The sequence below is a fragment of the Notamacropus eugenii genome, chromosome 5 (genome assembly GCF_028372415.1).
Source record: "Notamacropus eugenii isolate mMacEug1 chromosome 5, mMacEug1.pri_v2, whole genome shotgun sequence".
NCBI lineage: Eukaryota > Metazoa > Chordata > Mammalia > Diprotodontia > Macropodidae > Notamacropus > Notamacropus eugenii.
Window position 1 is genome coordinate 45,800,340 of NC_092876.1, and position 18,897 is coordinate 45,819,236.

The 18,897-nt window shown below is 41.8% G+C and overlaps 1 protein-coding gene across 1 annotated transcript in view; it reads left to right on the forward strand.

The window, feature by feature from the left end:
* Positions 1 to 18,897, forward strand: part of LOC140504140 (calmodulin-binding transcription activator 1-like) — a 1,000,289-nt gene that overhangs the window by 345,149 nt on the left and 636,243 nt on the right. The window lies entirely within an intron of this gene.

Genomic DNA, 18,897 nt, shown 5'->3' on the forward strand with positions numbered 1-18,897 from the left:
TGTAAATTCCTTGAGAACAGGGACTGTTTCACCCTTGTCCCCATATACCCAGCACCTAGTACAGTGGGCTGATATATAGTAAGGGCTTAATAAAGGTTTGTTGACTGATTGATGCACATTCCCACTGTATCACACCATCACTTCAGTTTCAGGAGACATTTCATACACGTTATTGCCAATCAAGGGAGCCCTCTACCCTGTTCTAGGCATATATATATATATATATATATATATATATATATATATATATATATATATATATATATATATATATACATATGAGAAATGCTTACTCAATACTCATTGATTACATTGATAAATGATGATTTTTCTGGTTTTCAAGTCCACATCTTCCCTCAACATGGTTCTAGGACTATTATGGTTATATAGGTGTGACTGTGGAAACTATTTTGTTTGAAATTGAATCACTGATTGATTGATTGAAACACTTTGTAATTTGTTATGAGCAAAGAATATCACTTTGCTTTCATAGGAACTGGGAGGGGCCTCTGCAGTGTCAATCCAACCCTTACCTTAAGGAGAATTCCCACTATTCCATTCCAAAGGAGTGGCTTTCCAAGCCTCTGCTTCAAGGTCTTCAGTGAGAGGGAGCCCACTGTCTACAAAGGAGGCCATTCCACAGTTGGACAGTGCTCAGCTCTCATCATTGAGAAAGCATTCTGAAGTTTCAAAGCTAAACCTTCCTTTCTGTAACTTCCTCCCAGTCATCCTTGTTCTGTTTCCAGGTACAACAAGTCTGAGCCATCTTCTCTATTGTCATAGCCTTCCTAAGCCTTCTTTGCTCTGTATGAAATATTACTAGATACTTCAATTAATTCTCATGTAACATGGCCCCCAGTTCCTTCATCATTCTGGCCTCCCTCCTTTGGATGCATTCATTCCAGCTTACCAGACTTCTTCCTGGTAGGAAGGAAGAGAATTCAGTACTCTAGATATGACTTGACCAGGGCAATGTAGAGGGGAGCCACCATTGCCCTCTGGAGCTATCCCTCTGTTAGTACAATTTGGGGTCGTAGTATCTATTCTTTTTAAAAATTTTTGACCACATTATCAGAATACTGACTCACTGCTCAATGAAGACCCCTATGTCTTTGTCATGTGAATATTGTTTAGCTATATCTACTCCCATCCTATACTAAGGCAGTAGGTTGTACAAAGCATAGCTTGACATTTACTCCTATTAAATTTAGCCTACTCTTCTACTGAGATCTTTGGGAATCATTGTCAAGTAGGAACCCAGAGAACTTCCAACTAAAGCATCCTTAAGGATAAATTTCAGAAAGAGCAAGATGGGGCAGAGTATCATGAAATTGTCCAACGGATGACAGGGGTGGAGGGAGGGGAGATTCTCAGGTAGAGTGTGAGAGCCAATTGTTAAATTTTTAGTGTAGGCATTTATACCTTGGAAATGGACGAATGTTGCAAATCAGGGCTTAGCTCATTATTTTGTTGATTGTCTAGACTTAGGAAAGTGATGGGGAAAATGTTTATGCAGATTAAACTTCAAAGTGGGTCAAATATTTTTGGAGAGCCTGTTGTTAAACAGTTACCAGCACATTTCTGTCTCAAGGTTTAATAGAGAGGTTGTTCAAGCTGGATTTGGGGAGTGCCTGAATGGAAAATCAAGGATTCCATCTAAGAAACACTTCCATTATCTGGGAATTGATGGAAGGGGGAAAGTGTGACTAAGAAGTAGTTTGAGAAAGATCTAGAGGTTTTAGTGGGCCACCAGTTCAACACTAGTCAGTAGAACATGGCATGAAAATTCACAGCAGCCAGTGTAATCTCAGATTATATTAAAGGAGGGTTAGTGTCCAGGACTAGGATGGTGATGGTCTTGTTGTCCTCTGCCCTGGTCAGACCACATCTAGAGTATGGTGAGAAGCTCTGCATGCCACACTTTGGAATGTATCCTTATAATGTAACTTGAGAGCATCTAGAGAAAGGCTGCTAGGATGGTGATGGGACTCAAGATTGTGACATGTAGAATCATCATAGGAACTGGTATGTTTAGCTTGGAGATGAGAAGATATGGGTGGGGGAGGGGGACAGGAGAAGGGTATGATAGCTGTCTCCAAGTATTTGAAATGTTGCTGTTGTTGTGTTGTGTTTGTCCTTCCTGCTCGAAGAGGATCATGACATCAAGGAAATGATGACATGCAGTTGACTTTGATTTGAGGGAGGCAGGGCTGTGCAAAGTCACCAGCCGCACGTTCTCCAGAGCCATCTGGGTCCAGTGACCAAATATTCATCAGGACCACTGGAGATGGCTCAAGAGGAAGTATTTAAAAAGATGTCAGATGGAAGAGGGATTCTGTTTATCCTTCTTGGCCATAGCAGGTTCAACTCAGAGAATTGGATGAAAGTTGAAGCTATCAATAAACATTTATTCAGTACTTGTTATGTGCTAGGCACTGGGGGTTCTAAAGAGGCAAAAGGCAGTCTCTGCCCTCAAGGAGCTCACAGTCTAATGGGGGAGACAAAATGCAAACAAATATATGCAAATGAACTTTGAACAAGATAAATACGAAGTAATTAACACAGGGAAAGTGATAGAATTAAGAGGAGTTGGGAGAGATTTCCCAAAAGAGATGAGATTTTAGTTGGGACTTAAAGAAAGTCAGGGAAACCAGTAGGTAAAGTTGAAAATGGAGAATATTCCAAGCATGGGAAAGGAAGTTGAGAAAGAGAAAATTTAGTCTAATTTGAAGTGCAATTTTCCTAGCAATTAGAATTGTCCAAAATTAGAATGGACTGATGGTGGTGGTGGTGGTGGTGATGGTGGTGATGGCTTTCCCCTAATTGGAAGTCTTTCGACAAAGGTTGGATGACAGTCTGTCAGAAATGCCATGGGAGGGGAGAAGCAAGCATTTATTATGTACCTACTGTGTGCTAGGTGGTGTGCTAAGTGCTTTACAAATATTACCTCATTTGCTAGAAGGGGATTCTTGTTTGTGTATAGGGTGTGTTAGGTCTGAAAGTCCCTTCCTATTCTGAGATTCTGTGAATCTCTATGAACTGAGCTCCCGGGGCTCCATTTTTTTTTGTCCCTGGCTGACCTCGGATATTCAAAACTAGCACATGGATTCTGGATTGTTGCTGAGTGGCAAAGCTTTAGAGGAACAACTGGTATTTTCTGAGCTTTGTGGCTACAGGATGGGATGGAAGAGCCGCTGTCTTGGCCTTTGAAAAGTGCAGTGATGTGCTTCTGCCCTGGGCCCTGCCCCCAGATCTCCTAGAATTTCTTCCATACTCCATGTGACAGTGATTGTCATTTCTCTCACGGTGTCTTGGAATGAAGCACTTAACTCTCTGTGACCTTCACAGATGTAGTGGTCTCTCCTAGGACTCTGTTCATGCAATTTACATTTCCCCAGTCCACAGATGCAGAGTTTCTGTCACATATTACAACAGAAATGGCAGGATATTTTTCCTAAAATGGTCCTGTGCTACTAAAGATGGCAAGATTTTAGAGCCTCTTTGCTATTGCTTGGGGGATTTGACCATCTGCCTGACCACTAGGCTTCAGCAGACTGCCACGGGACAGCTTCAGTGAAATGAAATTATTCTTATGTGCCAGGGAGAGGGAGCTGTGTTCCATTCCCCAAAGCTGCAGCAAAGTGGTTATCAAAATGAGTACGGTGAAATTAGGGATCGTTAGTCCCAGAGCATCGAGCATCCCATTGCCCTGTTCTTCCCTCCCAGCCAATCTATGGACCTCTTGGGAACTTTTCCTGAGCTCCCAGCTGGGTGACGGATCTGAGCAAAAGGTAAAGTAGGAAGGCAGCATAGGAGATGAACTGTGAGCTTGGGAATGAGGAGACTTGGTGTTTAAGCTCAGCTCCGATGCTGGGGTCTTGTCAGCTACTCTGTCTGCTCAGTTTCTATATAAATTAATGAGTGAAAAAAACATTTATTAATTACTTACAATGTGCCAAGCTCTGTGTTAAGTACTAGGGACAAGAATAGAAAAGCAAGGCAGTCTTCACTCTCTATGAGCTCACATTCTAGCCTTTATCACAGTGCCTGGCCTCAAGTAGGTGCTTAGTTAATGTATATTGATGACTCTAAGTGGGAGAGTCAACACTGGTAGGAGGGCTCAACTGTAAAGCCTAATGTTGTTAAGGGAAGAAACACTGGATTGATGGTGAAGTCCAAGGTCTTTAGGGTACATTGGCAGGTCAAATGGCAATCTCCTTCTTTGAAATGGAAATGATGCCATTATTGCCTAGTAGTTAAAATGATTTGAACATTGGTTATGAATATACTATGCATTGATTATGAATATACTATGCACTAGGCAGCTAGGTGGTGCAGTGGATAAAGTATGAGTGCAGGAGTCAGGAGGACCTGAGTTCAAATCTCACCTCAGATACCTGACACTCACTAGCTGTGTGACCTTGGGCAAGTCATTTAACCCCAATTGCCTCATCCTGGGTCATCTCCAGTCATCCTGATGAATATTCGGTCACTGGATTCAGATGGCTCTGGAGGAGAAGAGAGGCTGGTGACTGTACACAGCCCTCCCTTGCTCAAAACAAAGTCAAATGCAAGTCATGTCATTATTTCTCTGTTGGCATGGTCTTCTTCAGCAGCGAAGGACAAACATACTATGCACTAACTGTGCTAATTACTGGATCTACAAAGATAAAGATGAAGTCATCCCTGCTCTGAAAGAGCCCATACTGTTGTGGGAGAAAATAACATAGGATCATAGGATCCTAGATTGTTTGAAAGAACCTTAGAGGCCATCTGATCCAACCCCTTCAGAAGAGAGGAAGGACTTATCAAAGGTCACACAGGTAGCAAGTACAGCCGGGATTTAAATCCAGGTCTTCCTACTACAAAATTCAAGTACAAAGCTACTCCTTAAGTAAATAGTACAGCAAAATAACACAAAGATCATTTTTGAAAATGGTATATACAGAATGATACAAAATCCTTTTAATAGAGAGAGAACAGTTACAACATGATGGGTTAGTGGAGGAGGGGCAGGATCAGGAAAGGATTAATGTAAGAAGTGGCATTGGAGCTGTGCTGTCTTTTAAAATTTATTTTATTTTTAAGTTATGGACTAAAACAAGCATTTCCATAACATACTGTAATAAAAAAGTGATTGCACATGAAATTGCAAATCTATTATGTACAACGTGCCATTCCTTTTAAATATATAGTAAAGTTATCATGTAAATTTCTTTTTTCCCCTTTTTTCCCTCCCTCTTCCCTGCCCTAGAGATGGCTACCATTAGACACAAATAGGTGTATATATGTGTGTGTGTGTGTGTGTGTGTGTATGTGTGTACATATATATGTAAAATTATTCTACACATACTTCTGTTTATCATTTCTTTATCTGGATGAAGACAGTATCTTCCTTTATAGGTCCTTTATAGTTCATTTGGATATTAATAAGTCAAAACAACTTATTCACTCAAAGTTCTCCTGAAAACAATGTTGCTGTTACTGTATACAGTGTTCTCTTGGTTCTGTTCACTTTGCTCATCATTATTTCATGAAGGTCTTTTTTTTCCCCTAAGATCATTGAGCTCATCATTTCTCATAGATATGACCATAAATAGCTACAAAGATCTGAGTTGTGCTTTCAACCCTACTAGGGATCTGAAGAGGGGGAAGTGAGGGAGGAGGGATTCCTAACAAGCATTATAAAAAAGCTTTTGAATTTCTCAAAAGAAAAGCACAAAAAGGGGTACTTCTCATGCTAATTAGCTTTCTCTGCATATTGGATTTTGAGGTGACCACTGGACGATAGCCTTTTCAGACCCTGAGAACTCAGTGAAGTTTCTCATCCTTGATGACGTGAGTCCCAGGGTAGTGGCAAGCCAGTGATCAGGGAACCCCAGCCCATCATCCTACACTTTCCCCAGAGATGTGCCCCTTGGCTGTAATCTTGGAAAGCTGAAGCTTAAGGGACCTTTGAGATCATCAAGCCCAAAGTCTGGTTGATAGATGAGGAAACCAAAGTTCAGAGTGGGCAAGGACACCCTAGTCCATAGCAGAGGAGGACCTGAATAGCAGGGCTCTTTTCATTACACCTTATGTGTCTACCTTATGAGATGCGTCTTGGTGCCACTCAGAATTATTTCAGACTAACACATGCTTATTGAGGCCCATTCCTCCTTGATATTCTTAAAGCCTTTGGCCTTCTTGGGTTAAAGATCTGATGAGTGAGTATCTAGGTGAGAAGGTGGCATGGGGAATATAACACTGATCTGGGTTCGAATCCTGCCTTAGACATTTAATAGCTGTGTGACCATGGGCAAATTACTTAGCCTCTCATCCTCACTTTCTTCATTTTTAAATGAGGGTAACAGTACCTCTCTCATAGATTGTTTTGCAGCTGTAAAACACTTTGAAAATCTTAAAGAACCTTGATTATTGTTATCCTTCTCCTCTTTATCATCATCCTTACTTCTGTTCCCTGAAGTCCTTCCTCAGCACTTCTGGTATTTTCAGGAGAGACCTACAAAGAAGCTGCAGCAGTGATAGCCTCAGATCTTACAGTATTTGCCCCTTTCAGGATCCAGTGTACTTGCTGCTCACTCCTGGGGATGTCTTGAAACTGATCACTGGATATGTGTGAGCCAAACCCTAAGTCAGAAGTTAATTCCTGGTTTGCCGGAGTCCTTGTGCTAATTCTGGGCATTTCATAGACTCCTCCAGTGTCAGAATTGGAAGTGACTCTGGTCCACCTCACAGCTCAACATGAACATAACCTGCCTAAGTGGTCACCTGGACTCACTTGAGGAACCTACCTCCTCCCATGGGAGCCCATTCCATGTTGAGACAGCTCTTATTGTTAGATTTTCCCCCTTTCAACCTTGAGCAAAAATCTGCTTCCCTAACTCAGATTCATAGATTTAGAGCTTGAAAGGACCTTACATATCACATTCCAACTCTCTAATTTTACTGTTGAGAAAACTGAGTTTCAGAGAAATTAAGTGACTTGCTCAAGGTGACCCAGGTATCAAGTTACAAGGTCAGGATCCAGATTCAGTCTCTCTGACTCCAAATCCATTGTTCTCTAAAGTAATTTTCCGAAAGCACAGATCCAACAATACCAAAACTCTACTCAATAAATTTCAGTAGGTTCCCTATCACCTCCAGGATCAAGTATAAAATGCTCTGTTTGGCATTCAAAGCCCTTCTTAACCTAGCCACCCAATCTTCCTATACCCTGTTCCTTGACTCATTTGATCTAGCTATACTAGCCTCCTGGCTGTTCCACAAACAAAGCACTTGCTTCTCCTCTCCAACTTTTTTTTTGGTTGTCCCCCATGCCTGGATTGCTCTTCCTCTTCCTCTTTACCTCCTGGCTACTGGCTTCCTTTAAGTCTCAACTAAAATCCATCTGCTACAAGAAGTGTTTTCCAACCCCTCTTAGTTCTAGCACCTTCCCTCTGTTAATTATTTCTGATTTATCCTGTGTATAGTTTCTTGGTACATATTTTTGTTTGCTTGTTGACTCTCTCATTCAGTTGTGACCTCCTTGAGGGCAGGGATGATCTTTTGCCTCTTTTTGTATCTCCAGTGCTTGGCACATAGTATGTACTTAATTAATGTTTATTGATTGATTATTTGACTCTGGCACTGAGCAGAAGAAATTCAATTGCCATTCTACCTGATGACCTTTCATACAGTTGAAGAGTGGGGGCTGTTTCATGTTTATTTTTATATACCCAACACATAGCACAGTGCCGAGAATATAGTAGGTGCTTAATAAATATTTCTTATTCCAGAAACACCCCCACATACACACACCTCTTTTTCAGGAAAAGAAGTTCCTTTAACCGATCCTTGTACTCAGTTGCTCTCTGGATAAGCTCCAGCCTGTCTCCGTTGTTCCTAAGATGTGACTTGGTTTGATTAAAATTGTAACTGGCCTTTAGCCATGTCCTAAATCAAATTGGTTTCAATCCTAGTTTAAGTCCCTAGTTAGAAAGATTTCTACATTGCCTAAAAATAGGCACATCCTGTACCAAAACCTTTTGAATACTGTCATTTTCAGTAAAGTTGGAAAATTGTTTGTTGAAAATTGATTTAGGAATTAGGTAAACACTCCATAATCGAGGGTTATGTTAGGAAAAAAACCCCATGCATTTGCTAATGTCACAAATTGTGCCCAATCCAATACAAACATCCACCCCTGGGGTGGGAGTGGGGACCATGTGGTAAGAGAAGAAGTCAAGAGAACACTGGAATAACAAAATCCTCCCCCACCCCAACTACAGATTAATCCCTCCTTCCTGTTAAAGGTGAAGAAAAGAGCTTTGAAACATGGGGACCTAGTCCTGAGTAGCCATGTTAATACTTGTCACTTACTTCTGTGGCCTTCTGTTTTATTATTTTAAAGAGTAAATATAGGCTTTCAAACTTACCTTCTAGATTTGTTATGAGCAAAGTGGTCTGTAAATCTGAAAGCTCTCTATACGTGTGAGTTGTTACTATTATTATTTCTTGGATCCAAGATTGTTTTGAACTTTTTTCTTGCTTTCTCTGCTACAGATCTTTCCTGCCTTCCCACTGCCTCCTATTCCATGGGATGAAGAGTCTCTCTCAAATTGCCCCCCCCCATATCTAATTGGTCATATATTCCTATTAATATAACTTTAAGTTACAGTAATTGTATGAAAAAAAGAAACCAAAAAAGGAACATTTTGGTGAGAACAAAAAATTCATTCATTTCATTCATTCATTCTCTCACATTTATCCATCTCCTGCAGCATCTCAGGAACTGCTAGATTTTGCATTACAAAGATTAAAAAAACAAGAACCATGCTCTGCCATTAACAAGCTTATATTCTCTTGGGAGAATATTTTACAAGATAAATAAGTATAAAATTGTTTGGGGTGGGGAGCATTCTCAACTTCAGCTATCAGGAAAGACTTCTCAGAGGAGGTGGTGACTGAGCTGAGCTTTGAAATCTGGAGATTTGTTAATGGTCTCAGATCTGGCGGGCAGAGGGGAATCTGAGTTTCCCTGTCGTCACATACCATTTGAAAACTCCCCTGGCTTAAGTGAGTCCCGGCAACTTTATTTGAATAGTCTACGTTGCAGTCAAAGTAAATATTAATTCCATTATGCCATAAACTTTTATTTATCATGACAGCAAGTCATAAAGTTCTCTTACTAGAATATAGCCACCAAATTGCATATCATAGATGAGATACAGTGCTCACATTGGATTCGAGCAGCAATTACCCAACATCCTTTATACTGGTCAGGATTAAATGTGCTTTCTAAATGTGGGTCTCAGCCTGAGCTTATGCGGAAAATCTTTCTTAGCTATCTCCTACCAGCCCTGAAATATGAGGAGGAAGCCACTTTGGAGTCATTGGAGGCATAGGCCAGAGATGAGGACCAAAGTGCACCCAGCCATCCAGCAGTAATTCATTTAAAGAGTTCTTTGCATATTACGTGTCTGACTTTTTTAATTACAAAAATTGCTCATTATGAGGGCCTCGTAATTGCCTTACTCGGTGGTATTGTGAGAAGTGTAGGTTTTAATTATTCCTTTTTGATATGTAGTGCGTTTGGACGTGTTCAGGGTGATGGTTTAAAAAGATGCTTCTGCTTTAATTGTTGGATTAAATGGCTATTGATCGCTGTGTTGATTTGATCTCTAGACTTTGGTGGTTTGGAAAGGTGGTAAGGTCCATTTTCCATATCAACAACCTATGCTAGCAACACCTGAAGTTTCCCATCCCCTAAAATTGGCAACCAGTACTGCTCCAAGGTGATAGCCTGGTTCATCAGTGGTCACCTAGATGATTTACTCAATCAGTGAACTGCAATGGGAGTTTTGTGATAATATATAATAGGGTTGGGTCATAATGTCTTAATGATATTACCAGATAGGATTGGTCTGGGTAGCATAATCTCCTTAGGAGTGGGGACTGTTTCATGTTTATTTTTGTATATTTAGCACATAGCACCATGCCTGGAATACAGTAGGTGCTTAATGAATGTTGATTGACTAAGGGACAGTATCATGTCTGGTATCCCTTCTTACATAAAGTCTGTCCCAAGCTCTCCCAGTTGTTACTGTTCTAGCCCTCTTGAAATATCCTTGAATTGGTTTGTTTATTACTTGCTGTACCCTTCCAACCTCTCTCACATCCATCCCCTTCTCTCCGCTCACATAGCCTCTAGCCCCTAGTTCAGGCCTTCATCACCACTCACCAAACAAACTCTTGGAACTTCCTAACTGCTCTGCCCATCTTCATTCTTTCCCCTCTCCAAGCTGTCTGCCACACAGCTGCCAAAATGATATTTCTAAAATACCATTCTGACCATGCCACTCTCCTCAAAAATCTCCTATGGCTCCCTATTGCCTCTAGGATAAAATGCAAACTGCTCAGCTGAGAATTAAAACCTTCAGCAATCTGGTTTCTAGCTGCCTATTCTCTTTTCATATTACTTCCCTTCACATGCTCTCTGATCTAGTAAAAATGACCCACTAATTGTTCCCTGTGTGCGATATTCTGTCTCCCTGCTTGTCTCTCTGAATAAATAAGAAATGTAAATAATCATGTCAGGCCTAGAGGCCTGAGGGCTACCCGAGTCTTACCTTACCTGTCGCAGGTCTTCGGGGGCCAAACCGGATAAACGTATGAGAGAAGAGACTTTCCAGAGTCGAACAAGGGTTAGGCTTTATTCAGGGTCTTGGTTACATGTGCAGGGGGAATTCTTCCTCAGGAGAGAGGAATCCTCTTCCCAAGGAGGCAAAGATCTTACAGTAAGAGAATGGAAGCGGGAGTGGAAGAGGGGAGAGGGGAGAGGGAAGAGGGACCTTCTGTCCTCTAAGGCCCCTCAGCGCTAAGCGCGCCTTCAGGCTTTCCTGACCCTACTTAAGCTCTCTCGGCGCATAGTTTGCACCTGAATACCGTGCCTGTTAGACAACAATAGGTGTGCTCAGACCATGGATTAATCTCGAGGGCGGGGATGCTCTTCCCCAGCAAGTTTCCCATGGTGGAAATGCACGAGATATCCTGGGTCTCACACCTCAATTCCCAGCTATTCCCCCCCATGGGGGGCCTCATGAGAACTCTAAGGTTTAGAAGTTCTCACCTTTACCTGCCCGAGACTGTCCACATGGAACTGAGCTTCCACCCCCAACATAATCAGTATTTACCTAGCGCTATAAGGTTTGCAGAATGCTTTACGTGTATTATCTCGTTTGATCCTCAGAACAACCCTGCCAGAGAAGTGCTATATTAACTCCATTTTGCGGATGAGGAAACAGAGACTGAGAGAGGTTAAGTGGGAAGGGAAGAGGGGAGGGGAACAAACATTTATTAAGTGCCTACTTTGTGCCAGGGATTGTGCTAAGCACTGGGCCATCTCCAGTCATCCTGATGAATATCTGGTCACTGGATCCAGTTGGCTCAGGAGGAGAAGTGAGGCTGGTGACCTGCACAGCCCTCCCTCACTCAAAACAAAGTCAAGTGCAAGTCATATCATCATTTCTCTGATGTTATGGTCTTCTTCAAATACAAAGGATGAATATACAACAAATATCATCTCATTTTATCCTCACCACATCCCTGGGAGGTAGGTGCTATCAGATTTCCTCTGTTTTACAGTTGAAGACTGAGGTTAAGTGACTCATCCAAGGTAACACAGTTATGTAAGTATCTGAGGCCAGTGATTAGCACTTCCTTCCTCTTGAAATTGCTCTGTATTACTGTGTGTTTACTTGTGGGTATGGTATGTATTCCCCTCTGTAGAATGTAAGCACCCTGAGGACAGGGAATGAAAGATCCATATATATCCATGTATACCTAGTACCCATCACCGTGCCTTGCACTTGAGGACATTTAATATTTCCTTGTTGAATATAACCACCATGTGGATCAGAAGTCAAAGGATTTAAATTAAATTAAATTTTTTTTAATTAACAAAAATCTATTTCCTCCCATTAATGGAAAATGGGGAAAATCCTTGAAACAAATACGTATAGCAAAGCAAAATAGATTCCTTCATTGGCCATATTAAAAATAAATTAAGATCAAAGTATTTAAAGCTGGGAACTTTAGCATCCATCTTCTGCTCCCACCATACCTTCATTTCTAGATGAGTGGATGGAGGTTCAGAATGTTATGGGGCTCACAGAAATCCACATAGGTTACAGTAAAGAACACAGCCAACATTCAAGACTGGTCTTCCAAATCTCATGCTTTTTGAATTATTCCATGTGCTAAACATGATGACTTGAATCTTGATCGCCTGGGGCCTCCTGCTGGATTCTGGGACAGAGAGAGTTCTTTAAGGAAGGTGATATGCATGGTAGGAAGACTGTCCCTTCTTGGTTTTTCCTGTTTTCTCTGGGGCAAATGGCCACCCTGACCTTTTCTTCTTCACCTTACACATTCAGCATTCTACCTCTCAAAGCAGATTTGTCTCATGAAGACAAATCATTTTGAACTCCATAACGCATTGGTAGTCTTTCAGAGGCTGTGGGGGCCCAGTTTACTGTCACCAAGCCCATGGGATTGATGAGTTGCGAGACTCAGGTGGTGGTTTCAGGGTAAACTTTCAGGACTGGCTTTTGCTTATCTCTAGCCACTGATGAATTAAAACTCAATTAGTCCTCCAGTCCTTGAGAGGCGAATATTTTAGGACTCACTTTTGGAAAGTCAGGGCATTTTCTTCCTTGGATAAAATATGCATTTGTCAATACAGCAGGAACATTGACTGTTTTCTCTTGGGACCTGCTGCCTTAATTATTCTCCTCCAGAAAGGGTTTGGCTTTGAAGCCTGGTGAGTACTGGGCTTGCAAATAGATGGTTTGAAGGTGATTCTAGGACTTTTCAGCCAACGTCCCACCCTGCTTCACTCTTCTAAGTGGTTTTTTTTTTCCATGACTGGCAGTGGCTGCCATCACTGAGTCAGCTACCTTCCTGTATTTAGAACAGGTGGATTTCTTTTTCTGGTATCAGGAATGGTTCTATGGAGGAGAAAAAAAATGATATAATGAAATGAGTGCTAGCCTTGGAATCAGAAGACCTGGATTTAGAGCTCAGTTCTGCCCCATGCTATGCCAATCAAACAATCCTGTACAAGTCAGTTCATCTTTCTGAGTCTCAGTTTTCTCATCTTCGAAATGGGGTTAATCATTCCTGCACTACTCACCTGAAACAATCAATGGGAGGAAAGTGTTTTTAAAGCCTTGAGGCGCAATAGAGATGATACTAGTGGCTGTGATAATCTCATCCACAATACACCGGTTTGAAACACAAAGGCTATTCCCACCCACTTTCCTCACCTGCCACTGGCTTCCCAGACTAGACCATATCCATATAACATGAAAAACACACTCAATGCGTGGAGCTTCAGTCGATGTCATTAACCAACCCCTAGTTGTGCCTTTATAAATTTTACACACTGCTAAATTATAAATATGCAATGTTGGTAGTAATGAAATATGCAACGATAATATCTGCAGTTATAAGATTTGTAATTCAGCACGCACAAGCTATAAATAAGGAGGTGTTGGGGGATTTCATTAGTTTCCAGTCCTGGGGCCCAGGTTCTTTCTCAGACCGTCACATTCACCCTGTGGGGTCATTGTGCTGGCCGAATATCCCTGGCTGTTTTCTATGTGCTGCTGGGACTTGTTTTTAGGGTCATACCATTGAAAGCCTCAAGAAATTTTTTAAAAATCCCCAGACTGGCCTTTAAAACCTTCTGCCACCTTTCCAGGCTTATTTTGTGGTGTTGTCCTCCTTGTCCTTCAGTTAAGCAGGCCTGATTAGTTATTTCCCATACAAAGAATTTCTTCTCCCACCTCCATGCTTTTGCTCAGGTACACTATGTCCTTACAAGCATGCCATCATCTCCCATCTGTTAAAGTCCTTAGTAAAGCACAGGTGCCGCCTTCTGTTCCATGCCTTCCATTCCCAAATAGTTAGCACTTTCTTCTTCTTGCAGCTAGGTAGTGCAGTGGAGGTAGCATTGGACCTGGAGTCCAAAAGACCCAAGTTCAAATTTAGCTTCAGATACTTTCTAGTTGTGTGAATTTGGGGTGAGTCAGTTATCCTCTGTCTCCATTTTTTTCAACTATAAAATGAAGATAATAACAGCACCTGTCTTGCTGGAATGTTGTAAGGATGAATATTTGTAATAAATGCTTATTCTTTTTCCCTTGCTTTCTTTAGTCTTGAAACAACTTCATATCCTTTTGTATATACTCTGTACTTATATTATGTACTTGCTTTATTACCACCACCCCTTTTGTCTCCAGCAGAATGCTAGCTACTCCAGGGCAAGGACTGTCTTATTTTTGTTTCACCATCATCTAGCACAGTTCCTTGTATAAATTACTTGACCAAGGGTCATATGATGAGTCAGTAGCAGCATCAGGATTTCAAACAAATTTCTTTGACCCTACTTCCAGTGCCATCCCTCTAGGTGGTGTTGCCAAGTGTCACCATGATATTTCCTTTGCAAAGGAACTGAGTCTGTTGTGTGTTTTGTGCAAAACTAGAAATAAGGGAAAGGAATACACTGGGAAAATAAGCTGAGGTTTTGCTCTGTACTCGTATATCCAGTCATTTTTTGTGGGGAAGGGTGGGGAGGGAAGAAGATGGGAGAAGAGTCAGTTTGTCAGTCGCTCTTCTAGTACAAAGCAGGATCTGCCCAACTAGAAGATGGGAACCTCTCCTTGGCTGAGGCCTGGCACTCCTGGGAACTGTTAGCATTATGGTGGGATGGGGAGAAGAATGAACCAATGGGAAAGCAGATTTCAGTGGACAGAAATCAGTAGTTAAACTTCTTTTGCCAGGCAGCTCTATTATGGGTCAAAGAATGTGTCCCTTGGCTTTACTCTAGCAGGGAGAGGCTTCAAAGTACTACTCCTGGGTGCTGTCTTGCTGAGTAAGGAGGTGGGTCTCTATAGGATGAATCAGTCCATCAGGAATGCATAGTTTCATTGATATGGGAAGTCCTTTCACCAACACACATCACAATCCCTCTAACACTTAAGAGATAAATCCCAGAAAGTTATTGAAGGTTCAGACAGGTTCTGATCTTCCATTGGTCACACAGTTCCTCAGTGTCAGAAGTGGAATTTAAACCATCTCCAAGAATTCTGTTCATTGTGTCATGCTGTCTCTGATACCGTCTGAACATTGATTACAGAATCTAGAGTTGGAAGGGCCCTTAGATTCAAACTCCCCTATTTTATAGAAGAGAAAGGAAAGTGACTTGCCTAAGGTCACTCTGGTAGTAAGAAACGGAGCTGAGATTTGAATCCAGGTCCTCTATCTGTAATTCTGCACTACTGCACATTAATACTAATGGCCCTATTTATACAGTGCTTCAAGCTTTGTGTGTATTTTCATAATTTTTAATGCAAATCCAAACAATGTCTCGTATATATGTATGTATATATGTGTGTATATCTCTATATCTGTGTGTATGTATATGTGTGTATGAGGAGGGGGGACAGGGAGAGGGCAGGGAGAGAGAGAGAGGGACAGAGAGAGAGAGAGGGTAGGGCAAGGGAGGGAAGGAGGGAGAGATGAAGTACCCAGTCTAGGGGAGGAAGAGGAATGCTGGAATTTCCCTGTTGGCATCAATAATATCCATGCTGGTGTGGAGGAAACCATGATGTAAAGTGTCTCATGAGGACAGAAGTCCCTGCCTGGAGTCTTGCCCACAGGGAAGGGACTGCTGGAGATGGCCATGCCTCGGGGGTCCCAAGGGTTTGACTGCCTTTAGATGATGCCCTTGAGGCCTACCCTTCAGCTGAAGGCTCAGGGAGATGGTCCTCTCAGCTCCCACAGATTCCTTTTCGTGGGAGAGTCATTTTTAGGCAAATGTCAGCAGTAAGTTTGAGAAGCTCTCTCTAGGGACCTCACTATACATTTGAGCAGGAAACAGTCTTTGAGACCTGACAGCTTGTGATACCTAGGGACCCAGGCCTTTCTTACTCAGTCCCCAAAGAGGACCCAAGAGCTTCACAAGAGTCCCTCTGGCTGAAGGTGACCTTGAGACAACAGCCCAGAGGGAGATTGGGTTAGGAGAGCCAGGGCCAGGGGTGAAAATGATGGCTCTCAAGGCTGGAGGGGGAATGAGGGGCCCCCGGCAGGCAGAAGAGCCCATGGGCTAGCATGGTGAGGGGCAGAGTCATCTCTGCTCTGGGTAAGTGATTAGGAGCTGTTGCCTAGCAGTGCTGCCCAGGGACTGGACTTCAGTTTAAATGTGCCAATGCATGTTAGAAACTGGTGCTGTGGGAGAGAGGGAGCTCAGACAGCACAGGCCACAGACACAGCTTCTCTGTTGTTAGCTCAGCATAGCTGTCTGGGCATGTGGATTAGAGCATTCTGCCCTGTCCCACGATCTGGGGTGAAGGATTAGAAGGAAGTGGTCACCTGAGAGTGGCTTCTCTCTCTGCATTATGAAAAGTCTTTGAGCCTTGGAGGGCCATGTCATATCCCTCTGCTTCTCTGTGTCTCTTTCTCAGTCTGCCTTTATCTCTGTCTTTCTCTTTCTGTCCCTGTCTCTGTCTCTTGGTTTCTGTCTTTATCTTATTGTCTCTCACTTTTTATCTCCATCTTTGCCTGTCTCTGTGTCTCAGTGTTTCTTTCTCTATTTCTCTCTCTGTATGTGTGTATGTATCTCTCTCTTCAACCCCCAAAGAGGAATTAGAATCTTTCTAAAATACAAGATGCTAGATATAGAGTTGGAATGGACCTCAGAGACTGTCACTTTCTGGTCCAGTGCATTTATTTTAAACATGAAGAAACAGAGACTGAGAGAGATAAAGTGAGTTTTTCAACCTTGCCCAGAGAGTAAGTAGAAGAGATAGGTTTTCAACCAAATCTTTGAAATCCAGAATTAGTACTCAATCCAGAGTACTGCTTTCACTATGCAACTCTCCTGCTCAGAAACTTCCATGACTCCCTGTTACCTGTGGTGTAATCACATTTTTAAAAGTCTGATAATCAAGGTCCAATTGAGCCCCAACTTCATTTCCCATGAATATCTATCCTTTGTCTGTATTTTATGTGTGTTTGCTTTGCATATAGCTATTTGTGGATGTGTGGTCTCCCCCTAATAGAATGTAATTTCCTGGAGTGCTGGAGCTGTTCCATTTTGGTCACTAGGTGGTATAGTAGATAGGGTGCTGTTTATGTTTTGTATATGGATATGTTTATATTCAATTCATCCTGCTTATATCTTGTTTGTACGTAGTAGTTCTAAGTCATTTCCTTTATTAGACTGAACTCTGTGAGAGCAGGGACTAGTTTTGCCTTTTTGCCTGTTTCCAACAGTTAGCACAGTTCCTTGCACATAGTGGATGCTTAATAAATGCTAGTTGATTTAATAATAATAATTTATAACTATATAATATTTATATAACAGGAATTATGCTAGGAGCTTTGTAATTATTATCTCATTTGGTCCTCATAATAACCCGGGGAGATAGATATTATTATTACCCCCATTTTACAGATGAGGAAACTGAGGCAAATGGAGGTCAAATGACTTGCCCAGGATCACACAACTAGTACATGTTGGAAGCTAGATCTGAACTCAGTTCTTCCTGACTCCAAGCCTATTGCTCTATCTACTACATCACCTAGATTTGAGGAAGACCTGAGGTCAAATGCTGTTACTATCATGTACTACTATCTCATCCTGGGGCAGTCACCTAACCTTTCTGTGTTTTATTTTCCTCTTTTGTAAAATGAGATAGTTGACTCAAAGGCTCTAAATCAATGATCTTATACTATTTTCTTATGTACCTTGCCCAGTGCCTGAAACATAGTAGCTGCTTAACACATTCCTGTTGATTGATATGCAAATCTTCTGTCTAATCAGATGAATTGCTGTATTTTACACTGCATTTCCCATTGTCATCTCATAGCATCTTAGATGCAGAATGTTTGAGCTAGAAGGGACTCATTCGGAATGCCTTCCCCCCAACTTCTCAAAGTGTTTTGGCAGTTGAAAAGTTTATGTGATCCTAGCACTCATGGAGAGATGTTCAGGACCAGGGAGAGCTCTTCTGTTCTCTGCTCTAGTTAGACACTTAACAGAGTGTTGTCTTTGTCTGCTGGTGCTATAGTTTAGAAAAGACATTGAGAACATTCAACAATCAGCCTATCCAGGGGCGTCAAGACTTTGCCATTATGAGAAATGATTGGAGGAACTTGGGGTGTTCAGCATAGAGAAGGCTGGAGAGAAAGGGCATGATAGCTGCCTCCAAGTATTTAAAGACCTATTGAGTAAAAGAGAGAGTAGACTTTATCTCTTTCTGTTTTATGAAAAGACTGTGAGCCTGATCAGATCCTCCTGCTTCTCTGTGCTTTGTTGTTGTTGAGGGTGATGATGATGATGAGTCATTTCAGTCACATCTGACTCTTTATGACGCCATTTGGGATTTTCTTGGCAAAGAAAATGGAATGGTTTGCCGTTTCCTTCTCTAGCTCATTTTATGGTTAAGGAAACTGAGACAAACAGGGTGAAGTGACTTGCCCAGGGTCGCACAGCTGGTCGGTGTTTCAGGCCAGATTTTAACTCAGGAAGATGAGTCTTCCTGACTCCAGACCTGGCACTCTATCCACTGTGCCATATAGTATATACTTTAAAAAATGCTTGTTGGATTAAAGATGGGAACCCATACAGAGCAATGGTTGAGGTGGGAGTAGCTCCATGGTATATTGCCTTTTGTTTTATGAATATGACATGGTACTGGGCTCTTTACCAGATTCAGAGAAAGGAGGTAGAATGAGCACAGTTGGATTTTTTTTTTGCAACAATTCTGAATTATTTGTATGAGAGAGACCCCCCTTGATTATAGAAAAATTTAATGTGGCTGAAGCAAAGTATTATTGATTTTCCCCTAC